Genomic DNA, 22,504 nt, shown 5'->3' with positions numbered 1-22,504 from the left:
TATGGGAGCTTCCTGCGTGCCGGCTGTTGGCCAAGAGGGAGACGGCTCGGACTGCCCACTTCACTGCAGCGCGGCGCTTACTGGCCACACGCCACGGCCTGCGTCCACTCTGAACCCAGGGCCCACCCCTGCCGGCTGTGGCAGGGCAGAGAGGACGGCTCGCCTGCAGAATTAGGGACAGGGACTCTACTCGGCCTGCCCGCTGGACACTAACAGGAAGCGTTAAATGCCACCCGGGGCTGGCTCCATCCCACAGATAAATTAGCAGGAACAACTGTTCCCCCTTCAGTTGAGTCCGTTGCTGTCCATCCTGGAAAGCACATTTAAAAAGCACCTCCCGGGATAGAGAGTGGCGGTTCAGGGCTAGGGCAAAACTTTATCCCCTTATCAACGTGTCCCCAGAAGCTGGTTGGAAATGCAGGCTCCGAGGCCTCCCTGCCTGGCCCCTTGAACCAGAATCCACACTTTAGTGAGCACACAGGGTCAGAGTCTACAGGCCACCCGAGAAGCGGACATCAGAGTCGCCGGAGCAGTGGGGAAACCAAAGCCCCGGATTCTGCTTTCTGAATCTCACTTGAGTCCGGGCAGCATGCAGGAACCCTGAACCAGCAGCCCAGACCAGTGCAGTGAACTAGAATAATGGGCTTAGGACTTCAGTCTTTTCAAAGCACTTTTCCTCCTCCTGCAATTTGGAGGTGGCAAGCACCCCACCATCAGGCAAGTTGTATTTTCAACCCATCACTCTTTATCCAAGTATCTTCAGTGGCTCCCCATTGCCTATCATATTGAGGTCAAATTCCTGAGGCTGGCATTGAAGAAGATCCATCATTTGACCCTTGTCCATGGCCAAGTTCATACAGATAGTTTCTTTCTGTCAAGCATCCTACCAACCCAAATAAGGCTTTTGTTTATACAGGTATTTTTTTCTTTGAAGGACCATGTGCCCAGACCCTCCCCTGCCTAAAACTTGCTCCCCCTTAAAGGTTGTCCATCCTTCAACACTGAGTTTCTCTGCCTGCCCCACTTCAGAACAATAGGCCCCTCTTTCCAGCTCCTGTAAACTTAAGACGGTGCCTCTCACTGGATAGAATCCAGGGCCACTACATCCTGCACACTTGCTTGCTGGGTCTGCATCCTTGCTCCTCCCGGCCTGTGAGACTGCAGGAAGGCGCAGACCAACCCTTCATGCTTTCGCTCTCCCCACTGAGAGGCTCGCTGCTGCACCTGTTTAACTCTGTAGCCTAGGCGTGGTCCGAGCTTTCGTGTGCTGAAGGTGAATGTTCAGAGTAAAACCTTGAGGGAGAGGTTGTTAATGATGGGGATCGCACATTTATATTTTTGTGCGTTTCTGTAAATTCACTGCTCTTCGTCTTTTTGAAAAGTAAATCAGAGTTTTATTTATTATTAAGAATAGAAAGGAAATTGTATATTTATTTATACAATTAAGAATGGAGAGGAAAAGTGAAGAAGTATCCGGGGATGGGAGTCACGGGCGGGTGAGTGCTCTGTGCTTCTGACGTGGGAACAGCAATGGGAAAAAGGGAAGCCTAGCTCAGGCGGGGCACAGTGAATGCCAGGTTAAGGAATAGTCCTCCCGTGCCACAGGTGAGCTAAGAGCTAAGTACTAGTACTAATACTAGGTATACTATTTACCTGTCAAAGCCGATTGAGCAAGAGAAAGACCTGGGCCCTCCCTGGTGGCGCAGCGGGTTAAAGCTCAGCACTGAGAATCTGAAGCCGCTTCCACATGAGTTCGATTCCGCCTGCCCCGGAGGTGACCACATGGCGTGGCAGACCTCTCCTGACCCGCCCGCTGCTCCCCTCAGCAGTGTACTTCGTCGATCTGCCTGTTCTGTTCCCCACTCTGTCTCTGGTGAAGCCTCTCACCGCCCCTGAGCCTCTGGCCTGTACCCCAGTTCTGTATGCACAAATAAATAAATCTTTAAAAAAAAAAAAGAGAAAGACCTGATTCAATTTCTTGAAGATGAATCAGGCAGCAATGTTCCACACAGGCTAGAGCAGAGAGAAAGCGCAGGCTTGAGAGAGCCTGGGACAAGCACAGTCCATGAGATGACCTCTGGCCCAAATCAGGCAGCTGCAGGCAATCCTGGAGGAGGAGCCAGAGCTCCCCAGAGCTCCTCAGAGCCCTCCGGCAAAGCCAGAATCACTGAACCTGCCCCGACATTAGCCAGGCCCCTCGTCAAGGGAGGACGGGGTCTCTGAAGACCACAGACATCCGTCAGGGGTCCCAGACTCTGTCCATGACCACCACTCTTCCCAGCAGGCCCCACATCCATCTCTGCATAGTCCACACTCAGCTTCTGCCTGAAAAGATTTACTATTCGATGCTCCTGCTAGCTAATGTCTACTTTGTACTTCCTACCAGCCAGCACTGCTGTAAGTACTCACATCGCCCAGCCCTTTAATCCTCACAGCAATTTCTAGGATGTAGAATTATTATTATTCTCCCCATTTGGCAGATGAGAAAAATGAGATACAGAGAGGTCAATTCACAGCCAAGAAACAGCAGCGCACGAATCCAAACCCCAGTCTAGGGACCATGTTCTTATTTGTTTTACCCCTTGTCAGCTCCGTTAAGTCAGTGCATACAAGTTCATGCATAGTAGTAGCCTTTGCCAAACTTCCTTGCTAAGGAAAATTCTACTGGGAGAAATGTGATGGCCCCCTGGGTGCACATCACAAGACACGCTTGGGTGGAGAAATGGGCTCCTTCCCTCACTTATCCTCCTCATTTCTCAACTCAGTAATGTCTCTTTCTCCATGGCTGTCCTCAGGGAAGAGCCTGAGGCCTAGATTGCAGCCTCTTGAAAGCAGAGACTATGTCTTCTCCCCTTTCCCTGCCCCCTAACCCCCAGCAGAGACCCAGACACAAGGTAGGCCTTGAGTTCGGCTGGGCTGATTTGAATGAACTCATTCATTCTAAGATGGAAATGACTGATAAGATTTTTTTTTTAAAGATTTATTTATTCATACAGAACTGGGGTACAGGCCAGAGATGCGGAGGGTGAGAGGATTCACCAGAGCCAGAGCGGGGAGCAGAACAGGCAGATCGACGAAGCACACTGCTGAGGGGAGCAGCGGGCGGGTCAGGAGAGGTCTGCCGCGCCATGTGGTCACCTCCGGGGCAGGCGGGAATCGAACTCATGCTGCAGTGGTTTAAGCTTCTCAGTGCTGTGCTTTAACCCGCTGCGCCACCAGGGAGGGCCCGACTGATAAGATTTTAATGACTCTAGTCCAGGCTTGCTGCTCCAAAGAAATGAATGTCTGATTGTGGAATGGGGGGCATTACCCAGTCAGGGAGGCTTGGGGGACAGTAGGAAGGGGTCCAGGCATCCAAGTGCCATACCTGACCCAGCAGCCCTCATCTCTGCCCTTACCAGCTGCTGTGGACAAGAGGTGTCTCAGGTCCTGATGCCCGAGAGGCCACACACAGTGAGGAGCCCACCTGTGTATTGAGGCCTCTGCCCTGGCCCCGGAAGTTCATGGTTCTGACCAGGCAAGGTCTTAGCCTGCATAAGCCTGGGGCCGCATGAGTGTCAGCTGACCGTGGGTCTCCAGGTATCTGCTGAACACCCCAGTGGAGAGTGAGTGTGCTGCCCCCCACCAACCAGCTCAGAGAGGTACTAGGAAGGGAGGCCATCTGAGACCCTGAGAGCATCTTGCCACCTCTCCTTGGGGTTAACCCAAAGCCAAACTAGGGCAGCATCTAATACGACAAGTGAAATCAAAGGAAGTATAAAGCAGAACACAGGTCAACCTGCAGAGGTCACCATGCCCAGCAGGGAGAGGGCACAGCACCCATTCGGCAAGACTGGTGTCTTGTCCCCAACCCCTGCTCCCAGACGTCTCAGCCTTTCCTCAGCCTTCTGAAAGCTGGACCTCAACTGGACTTGCTTGCCCCTCACCTGTCTCTAGCCTCCTGGGCTGCTCTGAGAAGGGCGCACGCCCCCTGGCCTCCCACACACCACATGTGAGCACAGAGCAGCATCCTCTGTGTGATGGACCAGAACCTGGATGCAGAGCAGACCTCATGGGCACAGAAGCTTCTGCAGCACTCAGGAGGTGTGGCAACCTTCCACCAGCCCCTGCTTTTGCTCCCACGCAAAAATTCTAGAAGCACCCTGATGCTTCTAAAATGGACAGGAAGGGGTAGGGAATGTGGCTCCCTGCAGTCACCTCCCAGTGGACACCTGGGCTGTGCTTAAGGGTCAGCTGCAGCTGACAGGATGTGGGTTAGGGCACATCTGGTTCCCCAGCCAAGGCCTCCCTTTCTTTAAGTCAAGAGGAAAACTAAGTTCCTGACAGGGGCTGCTAAAATGTGGTTCTTTGTAACCCCATAATCAGAAGGAACAAAGGGCTTTGCTTACACAGGCTGCAGTTACAATCAAAGGAACTTCTGCTTCATCTTTTCAAATCTCAGAAATGTGTCTTGCTGTTCACGGGGACCGTCAAGCCGTTATAGCACATCGTTATTGAGAAGCGTTTCGGTAAAATGGGCACGTGGCCCCTGGAAACGGGGATCGGTGATGGGCGGGAAGGAAGCCCTCTGTGTGTAGCGACCCTTATTCTCGCTGACCCTAGTGGGCCTTTGGGAGGGGAGGAGATTCAATTCTCTGGAGCTCAAGGGGCAGGAGAAAGGAGTCAGGACAGGACCCTGAGAAGGAAAGAAAACTGATCTGAGGCCAGTGTGCTTCTAGAATTTTTTTGTTTGGCATCAAAAGCAGGTGGTCTGGGTAGAAGCTCTGGAGAGACACGGGGAAAGTCAATCCCATAGGGCAGTGTTTTCAGGCTGTGGATGGCAACCTCCTGGGGGTCATTCGTTCAGTCTAGTGAGTGACAATCGACCAGCTTAAAAAATAAAGGGAAGCTGAGAAAATATCTGTTTGTTTCACATGTTGTTAAAGTGACTATTGTTGAATCAAACTTCTTTTAGTTTCATACACCCAGAGACTCTGGTTTGGTCTGCCAATACTTACATTTTCTTTTAAAGAAAATTGAGGTTCTGGTTGGTAAACCGACTTACCCAAGGTCACCAACTCATGAAATGTGAATGTGGTTCATGGAGTCTGATTATCAAGCCAGGGACCCCCCCCCCCACCACCACCACCACCGCTTGCTCTTTATGTGGGGCAGGAGGAGGTGTACCTGCGGCTCTGGAGCAAATCAATCTGCATTAGACCCTGAGTGAGTCGCTTAACTCCCTGAGCCTCACTGTTCTCATTCATAAAATGGGTCCATACAGTAACCCGCAGCCCCGCAGGGTGATGGACACGACAGTGAGAGTCTATAAATCTGTGCCCAGCACATGGACGGGATCCAAATACATTATTTTCCTCTACTTTCTCCTCCTTTACAAGTATCTGGTCATGAAATGCAACTCCCCTCACCAACACCTCCCCTCTGATGTATTGATCGCTGAGGGAAGGTGAGGATTCTCAGCCAGCTCCCCCATCAATTTGACCTGTCCCCCAGAGGAGCTCTCTTCCAGTCCCCTCTTCTAGGCACTGGACACTTTCTCTGATTTTCTTTCTGAGAGTCCTCACCACTTTGAATTTTATGGTTTTTGCGTAAAGAACTTATCGCAGCTACTAGATTTTCCATTCCCTCATTTATATTTTAAGCTTCTGTATCCTCATCCATGAAGCTAGGAGACTAGTTACTACCTCAAAAACGGTTTTGGAAATTAAATCAGGCTATGGGAGTAAAGTCCCTCACAGTGCCTATGACACAGGAGCCATTTAAGTGGGGTCCTGTCCCCCTACCCCGCTCCTTGAGAACGACACGTCTGCCTTTCCCGCTCCAAGCCCCTAACCTGCGTCTGTTGCATAGAGGGAGATCAGGGGGTATTTGTTCAATCTGCCCGAACGTCCCTTGGGGAAGACGGAACTAAGGAAGGGAGGGGTCAGGGCGCAGGCATTCCTTTGTAGCACCTAGTTCTGGTGCCAGGCATTGTCTTACGTGCTTGGAGATGGATTATGTGTTGAGTCTGCAGAGGACAGCTGGGGTCTCTGGAGAGGCCTGGAGCTTCTTCAATGCGTGTTTCCGATTTCTGCAGGTGCTAGGGGTTAGGATGGAGCAGGTGGGACTGCTCTAAGGCACCCCTGTTTATCCTGAACACTCTCCCATTCAGATGCAGAGAAGAAACTGACTCTGGGATTTTTCTGCCTCTTCCCACCGGAAGCAGGTCCAGGCTCCCTGTAGATTAAGACCTCAGATCCCATGGGTGGTGGCGGTGGGGCAGATAAACCATCTGGGGTGTGCAACCATCATTGACTGATAAGTGGCATCACAGGAGGAGAAGAGCGCTCTTGGCTCCCCGGAATTCCAGCCACCAAAGGACCCAGAGACACCCGCTTCCTCACTGTTGCCTCATCCTTCTTGCCTCCAAGCTAGAAGCCCTTTCACTTCACCTCCTCCCCCTAGGCAAGGTGAGGAACTGAGGCTAAAACCAGGGATCCCTCCTAGGTCTCCATGTCCCATAGACCAAGGTGGGCATGTGGGCGGGGAGAGAATGACCGGAAATGGAAGTCTGCTGAGCTGTTTAGCTGTGCAGCCTCCAGCAGCACACACACAGATGAACAAGTGTCAGGATGACACCATAGCCCTCCTGGGACTACGGGAGAAGCAGTGCTGGGAACACCTACCCGGGAGAGTCCTGTGTACCAGGAAAATGGAAAGCACACCTCTTTTCTCTCCCTGGGCTTTGACCCACCTCCTCCTTCTCTGGGCACTTTGATAGATGGCCTATTTTGATGCTGGCAAAGATGTAAGTTTAATGAACTAGAGGGGACAAAAGGTCAAGGAAAAATTGAAATTTAAAAAAAAGGGGCCAGTATGTTAGTAGCCATGTGACCCCACATGGAAGCAACCCCCGCTGGGGAAGGGCTGTGGACAGCAGGGGACAAGACTTCCAGCCCTTTGAGGAGTCATGTGCCCCTCACCCGGGCATTTTCCTCTCCATTTCCAGGCTGCAGAGCTCAGAGACCTTCCTGCTAAAATGCTTTCATTCTGTGTTCCATGTTGGCTGGAGCAAGCATCTCTGAGAGTAAGCCCCTACTCCTCTCTACATTCTGTCACTGGACAGCTTGTGGGGTTTGGCGCACAGTGACTCTGTCCCAGACCCAGTGTGGAGTTAAGTTACCTGTGGTTTCATGGAAACCCTCTGTTTACACAAGGATGCCACTGAGCCAGCCTCTGTGTGTTGTTACCCTCATGGGGTTCTGCTGTCCTCTCTTTGGGGGATCCCCTTGGTGCCCAGTAATATGCACATAACACTCACTGAAACCCCATTTCTATGCCTGGCCCGATGCTAGAAGGCTAGAGGGTCACCAAACTTAGGGAGGGTTGGGAAGTTGGGGGGGAGGTGGGTAAGGCTGTCTATGTTCTGGAAAGTTCACATCCAAAAGGTAATATCACCTGTCCCCTGTGCAAGCTGAGCCAGAGGCTACAGAGGCTTCAACCTGAAGAGTTTTCTTTCCACAGGGGACCTCAGGAAGCAAAGCAAAGAGCTAACAGGATCTAAGGAAGGACCTTGAGCTGGGATGGAGGCCCCGAGTAGAGGGCAATTGGGGGGGGGTGGTGACAGGGGGAAGGCTGAGCCACACCCCCAGCAGCAGCAGCACTGGCCAGTGGGCCAGCGGGCAGGAAGCCGGGTGGGAACCAGCTGGCCAACCGCAGCCAGACTTAGCTGCAAAGAGGGAGCAGCAGGGTCTGGTGGGGTGGAGAGGGGAAGAGACGAAGAGGTGAAGGGGAGGAGAGACCTCAGTTCAAATTCAGGGCCTCTCTGTATTCTTTGGCCCAAACAGCAGCCCGGGAGCCTGTTTGCACCTGCCCAAAACACCTCTCCTATCCCAGCCCCAGGACTCTTCTCCCATTGTTTTCCACACCCCTACGCCAGCCCAGCGCAAAGTAACCAGCCCTGGCCACTGCTGCCAGCCTCCCCGCCCGCTGACTCAGGCTGGTGGCTGGTGGCTGGGACCCTGCTCCACGCGGCTGCTTACATATGCTGCTGATTTGCCAAACCAGGAGCCCTTTATGTCTCTGCCACCTAAATTACGGTGGGTTATTTTTTTCTGAATCAAAAAAAATGGTACCTTTCTCTCCCTGTGGTGTGCACATTATTATAGTGTCTGCTTGCGCAAGGGGACGAGAAAGAAAGTGAACTTGGACAAGTCCAGTTTAATTGCGACGTACAGCTGCCCTGGGCCTTCTGTCCACTCTGGCCAGTTCTGAGCCAAACCAGTTTTCCATGGCCAGACTGGGCCCGGCTTCCACAGCGTTTCCTGTCAGGAAGTTCCCCCGCCCAGTATGTGCTGTTAAATAGGATCCTTTTCATTCCTTTTCCTCTTATAAACTTCCTTTTTGGGTCATCCTGAAGTGGGAATAGGGGTGTGACGGGGCAGGGGGAAGGAGACCTAAGTCTCCCTTTCCAAAAGTGAGGTGACTGGCCACACACCTGCGTACCCAGCCCCAGGGCAAAGCAAGCGCATCTTCCTCTTCTAACAGAGATTGCCAGCTGCTCACAAAAGGAAAAAAAAAACTCCTGGGCACCCCTCAACTCTCTTCTCATCCCCAGGAGGCTGTTCTCATGAAGTGGGGTTTAAGGAGTAATGGGAAGAGTACCCCATCCTAAAAATACCTCCTCCTCCCATCCTAAAAATGTATCTGCCACACACTTCCCACAGAGAATGAAATTCTACCTTTCCCATTTCAGTCTTGGCTTGATTGCTTGTTGCAAGGACCCTGGGGGTGGGGTCGAGATGTGGGAAGCGGCCTTAAGGTTTCATCTACTCACCCCTGCATCTGGCCAGTGAGTCCTGGAAAGCTGGCAGGAACGTGTCAGGGGAAGGCTGCAAGTTGCTGGGGAAGGTTAGCCAATGTTGAGCACCAGTGGCAAAGTGAACAAGGAAACAATTGCCCAGGGCCTGGTGGGAGAGGAGGGAGGAAAGGGAGAGGTCATTCTCTATGGACAAATACACATCATGTGAAATTCACCATTAAAGTGTTTTTATTCAGTGGCATAAGCGCATTCAGTTGTTGTACAACCACCACCATTATTCATCTCCAGAACTTTTTCATCATCCCAAACTGAAATACCATATCCAATAAAAAATAGCACCCATTACTCTCCCCCGACACCCTAGCAACCACACTTCTGCTTTCTATCTTTGGGAATGTGACTATTCTAAGTATTTCATTTAAGTGGAATTTGATAATATTTGTGTCACTTATTGTCATTTTGTTTCACTTATTTCACATATTTGCATAATGTTCTCAAGGTTCATTCGTGATATAGCATGGATCAGAATGGTGTTCCTTTTAAAGGCTAAGTAGTATTCCACTGTGTGGATAGACCACATTTTTAGTCATTCTGTCACCTGTTAGTGGATTTTTGAATTGTTTCTACCTCTTTGCTACCATACATAGCTCTGCTATGAAGACATATGTACAAATATCTGTTAAATGTTTGCTTTCAGGCTTTGGGCTATCTACCCGGGAGTGGAATTGCAGGTCATCTGGCAAGCTTATGTTTAAATTTTTGAGGAACAGCAATACTATCTTTCATGCAACCACAGTATTTTATATGTCATCCAGCAATGCGTAGGCCTTCCAATTTCTCCAGATACTTGCCAGAACTTGTTATTTTGTTTTCTGAGAGTATCCACCATGTGCATGAGGCAGTTTTGATTTGCATTTCCTTGCTGCTTAGTGATGTTTAGCATCTTTTCACCTGCTTGTTTGGCACTCATGTGTCTTTGAAGAAATGTCCATGCGATCTTTTGCCCATTTTTGGGTTGTTTGTGGTTTTGTTGTTGATTCATTCTGCTTCTTTACTCAAAATTTCAAATAATCAGGAATCTAAAGTTTAATATAAAATACAGAGAATCTAGAGTCACCATTTATGTACTAAGGAGCACTGGAGGCTCTCCGGATTAGCTAAACAGTACATGTAGTACTTTTATATAAAGATCATTTATTGTATTTGAAATATCCAAAAAGCCAGAACCCTGGTGAAATTTTCACTCATGTATCATGCATTAAATGTCTGCTACGCACAGACCCTGTGCAGTCGGCAAAGGTATCTGACATGATCCTGCCCTTAAGGTGTCTTTGTGGTTGGATTCTGGAGATTTAGTCTCTCTGTGTGGTGAAATAAGGACCTTAAGCCCTACTGGGAGAAAGTAGACAAAACACAAATTGTGCCTACATTTTCTGAGCCAGAAATTTGAATGAGTAATCTAATGGGAACTTTAGGTGAACTAGGCTGGGCTCTGAGGAGAGAACCTAGCAGAAGACAGCTAGGAGAAGGCTCAGCACAGAAACATCAGGAAAGAGGATGGTGGGAGGTGGGAGTTTGCCCTTCCAGAAGCCACTGTGCACATCCCCTCCCCTAGTACCCACAGATGTCCATCTCCCTTCCTGGCTGCTCTGGGCTTCTAGTCTGGTGTAAACTTTTAAAGGAGCAATGGCGTGTGTGAATGCAAAGTAGGACTGGGATGGGGTGGGGGGATCTGACCTCTCTGGTGTTTTTCAGGGTGGGGGATTTCCCTTCTCCAGAACACTGCGTGGGAGAAGGTGTGACCCCTGTGCTGAGGTGGGGCAGGTCCTTGCCAGCTTTGTCGGGGCTCTTGGCTGGCCTCCACTAGTGCCGGGGGCGGGGGGGGGGGGGGGCAGTCTTCTTCCTTCTTGCGGCCTCCAGACCTCAACCAGCTAGGTAGCTCCTGTCCTTTTCTCGGGATGGCAACATCTGAAGCTGTCTTTGTGGCTTCCCGGTGGGGGGCCAGTACTAGTCCGCAGCCAGGGCGTGGGGTGCCACCCCTGCTGGGGCTAACTCTGGAGCCACAAAGGCAGAAGCAGACTCACTGCCTTCCAGACGCCATGGCCCGAGAGCATTCTGTTTCTCAGTCCTTGCAGACCTTGGCTGACTGCTCCAGGCCTAGCAATGCCAGCTAGACGCGTGATGCATGTTTAACTTGTGTTTGCTGCATGGGTGAAGGAGTGAGTCGCTGTCTGCCTCACTTGGGTGCCCCCTTGAAATCGTACAGGGGTTGAGTCCTGACCCTGTCACACAGGGTGTTGATACCTCGGTTCTCACTTCCATCGTCTCTGTGGGCCTCAGTCATCTCACCTGGGAAGTGGGGTGGTGATCCTGGAGCCTCATCCAGAGACCACGCAGCAAGCGTGCCTGATCAGCCTCTCCTCTCTCCTTCCCACCAGGGATGGCCCTGCTTCCCCTGGGTCCTCCCCGACCACTAACCTCCTCAGACCTCTTCTCTGAGCTACCAGCTAGGTTCAAATGCTGCCTTTCATCCTTGCCTTTAGCAGGGACAGTGAACAGCCCTTTCTGCTGCACAGGGCCAGGGGGTGGGCATAGCCCTGGAGTTGGGAGGAATAGGGTGCAAGGTGATGTACAGACAGCTCAAAGCCTTGTTCATGTTAATAGACTCCCCCAAAATCACAGCAGGCAGAATGGTGAGAGTCAAGCAGCTAACTGCCATCAGGCCTCGGTGAGCACACAGTGGGGAGCCCTTCTGAATGAGCTCCCACCGCTCCTACTAAGTGCTGACCCCAGAGGGACCTGGACGTCCTACTCTCTGGCTGCCCCCAGGTTGAGGGTGGGGGGTGGACACGGGAGAAGGCGGGCCAACTAACAGGAAGAGCTCACAACAGGCTGTGTGGTGACAGGAATGAGAAGTCTTGGAGGAACTTTCCAAGGGCGGGGGTGTAAGTTGGGCCCTGGGGAATGGCTGGGAACTGAGATGACAAGGAAGGGAAGGAGTTTTCCAGATGGTAGCAGAGGAGAATTGGGAAAAGGGAGAGGCATGCCACCCACAGAAACACCTGGATATGGGTGAGCCCGGGATGATGAAACAATGCAGTCATTTGTTCGATCAGTGGAGCAACAAAAATGTGTGAGCACCTCTCTAGGCCATGCCCTGCACCCAGACTGGGACACAAAGCTGGGTGGGACGCTGTGTGCCCTCCGGGGACACAGGCAGCCTACTTGGCAGGTGCCACATCCGCTGGTGGAGGAGCGGAGAATTGAGCTTTCCCGGCAGCCGCTCCACCTTAGAGGAAACAAATCTCGGACCACAGGATGGTAGACTGTCTGCCCAGAGCCCTGAGAGGTAGGCTCCACCATGAGAGAGCAGGTGACCTGTGTGCTGGACAGATGCCAGGTGCCCGCCCCAAAGGTTCTGTTGCATAGACCCTGGGAGGACCACGGGAATGTGCAGTTTTAAGTTCCAAAGTGACTCAACCATGGCTCTCAGACTTGGCTGCACACAGGGAAACAGACCCTAGAGAACCTGATTCAGTTGGTCTGGGCTTGGGATCCAGAGAGTGGTTTTCAACAGCTCCTGTGCGGATTCTGACATGAAGCCAGGACTCAAGTTGGAGGGCTACTGATTTCATTCAACTTCTTGCATTTGTCAGGGCTTTTCTGAGAAACAAAGCCAGCAAGGTGTGGATGCAAGGGGTGTGTGTGTGTGCATGTGGGTGTGGGTGTGTGTACAGAGAGAGAGATTTAAGTAAATGGATTTTATGATAATGGGGCTGGGAAGTCTAAGAGCTGAGAGGTAGACCTGCAGACTGGAAACCCAGGAAGACTAGATGTTGTAACCCTATTCTGAAGGCAACCTGAAGAAAGAATTCCCCCTTGCCCTGGGGATCTCCACCTTCTTCCCTTAGTGCTTTCGGGTGATTGGGTGAGGCCACACACAGTATGGGGGGGGGGGGGTGTAATCTGCTTTACTCCAAGTCCGCTGATACAGATGTTAATCATGGCTAAAGAGAGTACCTTAACAGCCACATGTAGATTAGTGTTCAACCATTCAGTGTTCCTAATTGCAAAGAAAAGACAGAAACCACTGCTGGCCGCCACTCCCTTAAGATTCAAAGTGCTGGCATCAGTGTTCAACTGAGTTGTGTGCTCACGAGCCTGCTTTCCTGGGGTGGGAGTGGAAGGAGCCCCCTCATCTCCGGCCTTCATCATGGAAAGCCTCTCCCAAACTCAAAGGTCAAATGAGGTCTTAGCAGTTGAAGTCTTTGACCAGGGAGTCCTTTCCATGGGGAGAAAAGAGGGGTGCTTAGTCACACACCCAAAGAGGCAGTGATATGAGAAGCCCAATGTAGACTTTGTTGCTCAAGACTAGGCTGTCCCCTGACAGTTTACTCCAGAGGCTCTACCTGTCCCCCGCACCAGTACATTTCCTCATTGAGAGAGAACTTGCTACTTCAGCCTCTTCCTGCCACCTGTCTTTACATCCCCTCCATGAATGGCCATCTGCATGGACAGCAGGTTCAGGGCCCTTAGCCCAAGCTCCCTGGAGCCTCCACTGACATGCTAAGTTGACTGAATGCGCCACTATGTACTACTCTAGGGCTCACACACAAGTCATTAAAAGCTGAGGAGCAGGATAGAAATGGTCCCACCAGCAGAGATTCTGGTTCGAATCTCCTCTGCTGGAAATCCACAGGGTGGGGATGGCAAGCCAGGTGCATAATGCGAGAGCGATAGAAGATCTGTCCATTGGGGTGAGTGGAGCACAGCAAGGTGGCCTCCAATTACCCATCCCAGCAGCCACCCACACGTGGGACCAACCCTGCTTCTGTTCCCAGTGGATTGGGGCCACCTCCTCATCCTCATGGCCATATTGCTCAAATTTCCAAGATAATTATCCAACCTGGTGTTGACATTGACTCGGAAAGACCTACTTAAGAGGACTGGATTGCCAGAGATAAATATCACTATTGTCACCGTCCTGATTAATGAACATTTAAAAAATTGCCACACACAAGAGACCATGCAAGTTCTGGGTTGAGTGCACAAAACACTTGGGCATGACTTCTCCTGTGAAGGCTCTTGCTTCCCACTCTGTAGAATTCAACTAGGTTGTTCCCACAGCCCCATTAACTACCTACATCTTGCCCACTGGACATTTGCTGGAACCTGGACCACAGCTGGCCATGACACTCAGTCATAGCCACCTCTCCTTTCTCTAAACCCCCTTCCCCATGCCTCCCCAGCTCCCTCTTCTCCCTGTCTAATTTTATCAACTTCCCTTCCCTCCCTTCTTCCCATCTCTATCACACCTGTCTCCCCCACTTCTGCTCCCCCCGCCCCTGCCATGTGTCCCTCTGGGACTACCCTCCCAGGGAAATAAAGCAGAAATGTGTGATTGTGGAGCAGAGAGATTCTTTCCCCAGATTGCCTGGAGTGCAGCATTCACCGGGGATGTGGGCCGCACCGGGTGCGCCATGTGTCAGATGCTCAGGGAGAGCAGCAGAGGCGGTGGTTTATCCAATGAAGTGGAGATGGTCTCTGGTTACCACACCACCCACTTTGCCTAGGACAGAGGGGATTTCCAGAATGTGGGACTTTCACTGTTCAAGCCAGGAAAGTCCTGGGAAAAGCAAGATGAGTTGGTCTCAGCTCTTGGCTGCTGGGTGGTGGAAGGAGGGAGGGTAACCCTCAGGGTGACAATGGTGTGCTATAATCCTTGCTGGGGTGCCGGCTGGCACAGGCTTCTCCTCACCCACTGTCACTGGGCCTTTGCCCTTCAGTAGGGAGCTGAGCAGCAAGAGACAAAACTCAGCGGCCATCCAGTCCCTTGGGGCCCCGTGCTGGAAGGAGCAAGCTGGCCGGGACCAAGTGTGCACTGAGTATCCTGTGTAAGTAGGAGGACATGTCAGTTTATGTCCCTGGATCTCAGCATCTCGACAAGAGAAGGTCTCATCCTATACATCTCCTGGGAGCCTCTTCATAGGCTTCTCCTCCCAACTCTTTCAACCACTACCCCAGTTTCTGGTCTGTGGATGCTCTTAAATGAAACACCCAGAATGGAACAAGGCATTGACTGACTTCATATCCCGCGATGTGTGGCTTTGTCACTCCTGGCTCAGTCCCTCCAAGGAAAATGGAGTAGAAATAACCAACTCACTGGGCTATTATCAGGAGTAACGAGGCAGAAACATACAGTACACAGACCTGGCAGATGCTCAGGTAATGGTGCCAGGGAGCAAGCCTGTTCTGTCTGCACACTTTTGAAAATTAGCCGTACGTATGTGGATGCAAAAGTAATTGTTAGGAGAACGAGTAGAGTTAGGAGCTCATATTGTCACAGGGTAGCCCAGAGTGAAACTGGACTGCCTGTCTGTGGGTCCTCACCCATACACTTAAAATTTAATTGTTCTGCAGGCGCACACAAAAGGGTCAATAATGGGTTTATTTACAAAAGAGGGAAAAGGAAAAGGAACAACCCAGGAAAAGAGAGAGAGATACAGGGTAACTGGGATATCTTACCAACTCGGCTAACTTGGAGCTCTAATAACAAAACTAACTGCTAGCCCCCAGTCGCACGGTCTGAGAGTCATTGCTCCAGAGAGAGGGAGAGCCGTTACCTCTCCAGAGTGACCATTGAAAAACCACTCTTTATTTATCCCCCAAAGTCCCAGAATGCCTGCTTAACTCTGCCCTTGGGTCCTGCAGTTCTCTCCCTGGTGCTGCTGGGAGTTGTAGTTTCCAATCACTGGAGTAGGGGGTGGAGTCCAGAAAGCCGGAGTAGGGAGTGGAGTCCACCAAACTCTGCAGAGTTCCTTTAGGACATCCTTCCCCTTCCCCTCGACCATACCTCAACTGCCCCAATGGCCTGATGAGCACTCAGGGCTGTGAGGGGAGACAGGCTCAGGATGGAACTGTGACGTTGTCTCTGACAAAGAAGGCCGAGAATAAGGCCTGCAAGGTGGGTGCGCAAAGAGCTCAGTGTCAGACCATGGCGAATGTTGGGGTGAGGGAGGAAAGACAGGAGATTTTGTGGGCTGGGGTGGGCGGTGTACAAATAGTCCAACAGCAAGCTTAATTCTACTACTATTGCAGAAGCCTTCAGCAAAGCTTCTCTCTGTTGAACTTGCTAGATCACCTGAGCCATCTCCAAGATGTCCCGCCTCCCTCACCGCCTGGTAAACTCCCGAGCCTGCCTTGGCCGGCCAGGGTCACACCCTGGAGGGGAGGAAGGGTCCTGTCCCCTCCTGTGACCAACCCCGCCCAGCCCAGTCTCCACAGCTGTTCTGTGACCAGCTTTTAAGCGCTGGGCTTGGAGTGGTCCACATTTGTCTCCACTCCTCACACTCCTCTCATGACATGGAATGTGAAGTCCCTGACCGGACCCCAGTGCCTCAACAATATCCATTTTCCAGTTACAACTCCATATGGTAAAAGTTAGAAGAGAGGGAAGAATGATAACTTGATGGACAAGTCCCTAATTCAGGAAGGCTTCCTGGAAGAGGTGACACCTAGGCTAGGTCTTAAGGGATGAGCAGGAGTTCACCCAATAAAGTGAGAGCCAGAGAGGAGGGTTAGAGATGTTGAGCACCAGCAGGCAAGATGGAATTAGTGGGGCTGAGGTGGTGGGAGGCGGGCAGGCTGGTAACCTTCTCGTGGGGGGCAGGTAACAGCAATGGAGCAGGTAGGCAGGTAGGCAAGGGCCATGTGGTGGAGCCCAGTGTGCGCTTGCTCTGGGAATCTGCGGTGGCAACAGATTCGCCTCTGAGCAAGCAGCAGCAGGAATGAGAGAAGGCCACAGGTGAGAGTGGAGGTACCCGGACAGCGTGTGGATGTCGGGGTGGTGGGGGGCAGGGCAGCCAGAGAGAGGAGACCCATGACCTCCTTAACACTGGGGGCCTGGATGGCTAACTTGAAGTTGGTGCAAGGAGCAAAGTGTGGTCCTCCCCAGCGGCGCACCCCACCTGCTGTGTCTTCCCTCCAGGGAAACACTTTGTCTTCCCTCCAGGGAATGGTGTAACCTATTTGTTTCCTCCTTCCTCCCCTCTGCTTCCTGGGCTGGCACAAACTCCCCAGAAGAGCTAAAAATTCTTCTCATCTGACCCAAATCAGAGGGTGGACGAGCTGAGCTTTATTGCACACTGGTTAAAATGGGTCTTGTGGGAGAGGGTGGGCTGCGTTATAATTGTACCTTGGTCACTTCCACCCACCCAGCCAGCTAAACAGTGGGGCCACCTGGGGTGAGACACCCTTTGACAAAAGAGCTCCCCTCCCCTGCTTCAACTTTTTTGATTAGTCTTTAAAAACCAGCCTGCTGCCCTGGGAAAGAAAGGGGAGGAGGGGAGGACAGAGAGGAGAGGAAGGGTCGGTCCCCACCCAGTTGCCTTGAGGAAAACAAGCTGGCAATTCTGGAGACTTGTGTCTGGGGACCGGCGAAGGGATCCTCAGATGGGGTGAGGGCAGTTTTCCAAAGAGCAGGGGCTCCCTGGCAATCTTTTTCTTTATTATTCTTAAGCTCCTGGTTCTTTAGGTTGAGCATACTGACCACCTAGAATTGGTCATCAGAAAACCTCAAAGAGGGAGCTATCACTCTGGCTTTGAAGAAATCTTTCTGGAAAGATCGTGAGTGGCATTCAGCAGAGTAATCAGAAGCAACAACCTTTCAAAGGTTCTCCCCTTCCTCTGTCCCTCTGGGAGACCTCTGGAAGCGGGTCATGAGCCTGACACTCCAGAACCCCAGGAAATGCTCTGGGGTACAGGTGGGCATGCAGGAGGGTATGCTGGCATGGCCATTTAGTCCCTGTCGACTGTTAGATGCTCCCCTGCCTCTCTTCACCAGTAATAAGCTGGAAAATCACTGTGAATTCCTCCCTCTGTTCTCAGTGCCCACTAGGCATAGCGGGAGATAGACCGGGACCCTAAACCCCATGTTTACTGCTTCACCGGGGAGACAAGGCCACGCACGTGAAAGCTGAGCAGGAAAGTAAGTGGACAGGGGCGAGGAGTAAGGGCCGTTAGCTGATGCTGCAGAAGGAAAACCGCCCCCACCTGTAGCTGCTGCAGACATCAACGAGCATTATCAGCCTCTGGATTTTCATAGAGGACCCAGGAGCAGCCCACTGGGGTTGCTGACTCAGGGTCTCCCGTGGGTGGCACTCAGCTATTGGCTGGCTGGGATTCGAGCTTGGGGTTCAATTGGGATCCGAAGACCTTCTAAGGTGATTCACTCGACAGCTGGCAAGTTGGTGCTGATTGTTTGGGGACGCCTCAGTTCCTCTTTCAAACCTCTCCTGAGCTACTGAAGTATAACTCCCAACAGGCAGTGGGTATCCCCCAGAGTAGAAATTTTAAGACAAAGCAAGGCAGAAGCAGCAACATCTTTTTATAACATAGCATTGAAAATCTCGCACCAGGGCTTCCCTGTGTTCTATGGTCACAGCGATCACCCCTGACACAGCATGGGGGGAAGCGACACGGGGGTGGGTACCAGGAGGTGAGAGTCACTGGTTTCATCCTGAAGCTATGAAAAATCACCCTGGGTGATGGGGGGGGGGGGGGAGAAGGTGCCGAGGAAGGGGTGAGGCTTAAGCAGCGACTTGAAGAGACTGGGATGCCTGAGGTGCAAGCAGTCAAAGGAACAGTCGGAGAGGCTGAAATAAATGTGGTGCAGTTGGTGGGTGGGGAGGAGAACAGCTTGAAAGAGAGTCCAGGTCAGAGTGCGTGGAAAGTAAGGCCCAGCCCAGACTGGGAGGACCATGGTGGAGGACCAAGATGGGGAGAATGAGGGACCCCTAAAGGCAGTCGTCAAAAGTTTTCTGTGGGGATAAATGACAGTGTTCAGGCGGGAAGGCTCAGCCAGTTACTTTCTGGGCACTGTGAGTGGGTCACCTCAACCCCTGAAAGCTCAGGACCCAACATCTGTAAAAAGCGTGTAATGAATGACTTTGATAAATGCAAAATAGGTGGTTGAATCGAAGACAGTAAAGTCTTAATTATTGTGATGATCACCAGTGGCAACTAGACCCTCTGGCAAGTCCTGAAGTTCAGAGGGTGTCAAAGCAAAGCAACATCACAGCACCCTTTCTTACCTGTGTTCTCTGTGCTTATGCAGTACATGTTGGACTATCAAACAGCCCGAGGTAGAAACCCTGAGCACCTCTAGCAATGGAGAATCAAGCTCTCCTGTAGGGTCTGTCTTCCTGTGACAGGAGCTGTTATGCAGTGAGCAGGCGCTGAGCAGAACATGGGCCACCCCGTATCTGGCACTGTCTCCTAGCATGCTGGTTGGCCAGCAAAGTCTGCTTCCATCCAGTTCTCATCTGATCCACACCACCACCACCATCCCCCAGCCCCCAAGATCATCCACTACTATTGATTCCATCTTACAGGCAGGAAATCTGGAATGACTGAAAGGCCCTAGTAATCAGACATACAAAAAAAAAAAGAAAAAAAAAAAACCCTAAGAGGGGCCTCCTGGTGGCCCAAGGGGTGAAAGCGCAGAGATAAGAAGCTGTCCACTGCCACTGCAGCACAAATTTGATCCCCGGCCAGGGAGCTAACCCACATAGCATAGCAGACCTCTCCTGTCTCGCCCACTGCTCCCCTCAGCAGTGTACTTCAGTTGATGTGCCTGTTCTGCTCCCCGTACTGTCTCTAGTGAATCCTCTCATCCCCTGCACCTCTGGCCTGTACCCCAGTTCTTTTATGCATAAATAAGTCTTTAATTTAAAAAAAAAATCCCAAGAAGGGTTTGGAAGTTTATAAAGTCAACTAGTTTGAGAAACCAAATATTTCTGCATGCATTCAACAAGTAATAATAGCTTTGAAATTTAAATACCACAGGAAGATATATGTAGGAAAACAAATCTGCATTCTACTCACTGGCAACCCTCCAACTCCATCTAGGAAAAAACAACAACCACTTTTTAGGGTACCTTCCCAAAGATAACTCATACTTCTGCAAGTAAGTTCATGTGAGTCATCTTTTTCTTTCCATACATCAAACTATCTGTGCACTAATCAACATGCTTGGCAGGAGAATCTAAGTGATAAGCTCCTGTTTATCCACATACAGATATACCTCATTCTTTTTCATGGTTGTGTAGTACTCTGTGTTGTATTTATTGAACTGCCATTGATGAATGTCCTGTTTGTTCCCAGTTTTTGCCGAAAGCATGATCATTGTACACAAGTTGGGTACATGTGATAATGAAACTGTAAGGTTAAGGGAAATTTCTTACTGAGTCAGTCACTCAAAATCTTTTATTTTTGACCACTTGATAGATAAAAATACAAGTTTTTGTCATTTTTATGTCTTTTATGTTGAGTGGTGCGAAACATCGCCCACATGTTTAGACTTTTCTTTCTGTGATGTTACATGTTTTGTCAATTTTTCAAACAAACTATAGGTTATAACCTGATTTAATATTGGTTCTATATAAAAGAAGTGAATCCATTGTTTTGCAAGCATTTTTCTCACTTTATGTGTGTTTGATTTTGTTACAGATTTTTTTTATGTGCATGTATTAAGTCATTATTTAATCAAGTTTATCAAACTTTTGTGACTTCTGGGTTTTCTGTCTTACTTACAAAAGCATTTTCCTTTGATATTATAAAATAATTCTCCAATATTCTGTCCTTATGATTCCATTTTTAACTTTTGAATCTTTGCTGAACCTGTCATTACTTTGATACAAGATATTAAAAAAAAAAGTCCAGTTTTTGTTTTGTTTTGTTTTGTTTCCTGCAGAATTGGCCAGTTATTCCAGTATCATTGATTGAAAAATCCATCTTAAAATAAAAATGAAGATCCCACTTGTATTATTTGCTAAATTCATAATTACATAAATTTGTGTGAGTCTACTAATGGACTGTCCGTGACTTTCTATTGATCTGTTTCTCAGTCAGGACCCAGTTCCAAATATTTTGTTTTTATGTCTTTAGGGTGTGTTTTCACATTTCTCTACTCCCATTACTCATCTGTTTCAAAAATCTCATGGCCATCTTTAAATGCTGACCTTTCTATATGAAAAGCTCATCTAATTTCAATAGAAATTCTGGTTAGTTTTTTCACTGGGATTATATTGCATTTATTGAACTATTTAGAAGAAATTGGCATCTTGACAGTATTCTGGCTCCCTATCCAAGAGCAGGGTATATCTTTCCACTGAAATCTTTTTAAAAAGTAACTTTCTTCATATGGCCTTACACATATCTTTTGTACTCGGTGTTATATCTATTTGTGTTGCCCACAAGATATGTTCCTCTAACAGTTTTGAGCTTGCCCATTGATTGAATATGAGCATATCTATCATATCATCTGCAAATAATGATGGGTTTTTTTGCCAACTGTTTTCTAACTTTTAAATCTTATATTTCTTATTCAACATTTTGATCTTGATATTTCAGAGGTAGACTTCCTGGATTCAAGGAAATCTCTGAGCCAGTCCTGGCCATCAGTAGATCAGCCAGGCTTCTTTGGGCTGGGGATGCTGAGTCTGGGGAACTCTTGTGGCTTGAGAACATTTCACTGTAATTTTTTCTTATAAGAAAGTAGTAGCTTTTTTTTTTTTAATGATTTATTTATTTATGCAGAACTGGGGTACAAACCACAGTTGCAGAGGCCATGAGAGGATTCAGCAGGGACAGAGTGGGGAGCAGAACAGGCAGATGGACAAAGTACACTGCTGAGGGGAGCAGCGGGCGGGTCAGGAGAGGTCTGCCTCGCCATGTGGGTCACCTCCGGGGTGGGGATCGAACTCAGCCACCGGAGAAGGCCCTTCACTGTAATTTATGATGGTCTGGAAACCAACACTCTCAGCACAGATGGATGAGGAATGGGAGGGAGGGTGGAACTGAGCATGGGAGAGAAGGCTGCTATCTCCAGAGATGTGCTGGACTCCTGGGCTTAAAAGGGGGCACTACTGTGTCCCATTATGCAGTGTCTCCTCAGGGTGGCTTAGCACCAGGATCCATCAGACCCTTACCTCTGATGACTGGCTCCCACATCCCAGCCCCACACTGATTCCACCTTGGTAGCTTTTCCTAAGACTTTATTGAGGGTTAATCTCACCTCCTCAGTGGAACCAATGCCCCTCAAAAGTGGATTTGGGGTCTTATTTAGAATCCCACACAGCGTGAAGTCCAGGTTAAACACGTGTTGAGTGATCAAAAGCATTTGTTGATTGACTGGTATTCCACGGGGAAACCACTGGTGACAAACTAATTTCCACTCACATCCAAATTGCCCTTTCTTTGGCAAGTGCTCCTGGAACCAAACAATAATTCACTCTGGGGGGGAAGAGGAGGAGGGTTAGGCGTGGGGGACGATGATAGCAGGGGAGAGACCAGGCTCCAGTATAAATAAAGGAAATGCTTGGACTTTCTCAGTGCAATAAAATTTCTATATAATAATATTATATGCTACTGTGCAATTAAGCCTGAAAATTGCAAGCTTCCAGTGCGTTCTTCCCAGCCAAACACCAGGCAGTTCTCGTGGCGTTTGGCATCTGCTTAGAAGAAAAGTGCAAGTTCTAAAGCAAATCTGAGGTTTCACTTCCTTTGGAAAACACAGGCTGGGTCCCAACCTTGAAACCATCCGGCTGGGGCGCAATCTGGGCCTCGTTTCCAAATGGAAGTGGACGCAGGCAGGCAGCCGAAGTGTTTTCTCCAGGGCCAGCTGGGGCATAACTGGGACATCTT

At 50.0% G+C, this 22,504-nt stretch overlaps 1 protein-coding gene across 3 annotated transcripts in view; it reads left to right on the top strand.

Moving 5' to 3' along the window:
* Window positions 1–22,504, top strand: part of ZBTB7C (zinc finger and BTB domain containing 7C) — a 159,664-nt gene that overhangs the window by 114,837 nt on the left and 22,323 nt on the right. The window contains exon 1 of one of the 3 annotated variants that reach the window (XM_012725963.1): window positions 17,753–17,786. The exons of the other annotated variants lie outside the window; for them this stretch is intronic. The gene's annotated coding sequence lies outside the window, so the exon portion shown is untranslated. Of the gene's footprint in view, window positions 1–17,752; window positions 17,787–22,504 lie in introns of those variants that run through there. 3 annotated transcript variants of the gene reach the window in all.

The sequence above is a fragment of the Condylura cristata genome, unplaced genomic scaffold (assembly GCF_000260355.1).
Source record: "Condylura cristata isolate star-nosed mole 26May11 unplaced genomic scaffold, ConCri1.0 scaffold00016, whole genome shotgun sequence".
NCBI classification, from domain to species: Eukaryota; Metazoa; Chordata; class Mammalia; order Eulipotyphla; family Talpidae; genus Condylura; species Condylura cristata.
Note: the sequence above shows the minus strand (reverse complement) of the source record. Positions and strands in the feature narration are given on the sequence as shown.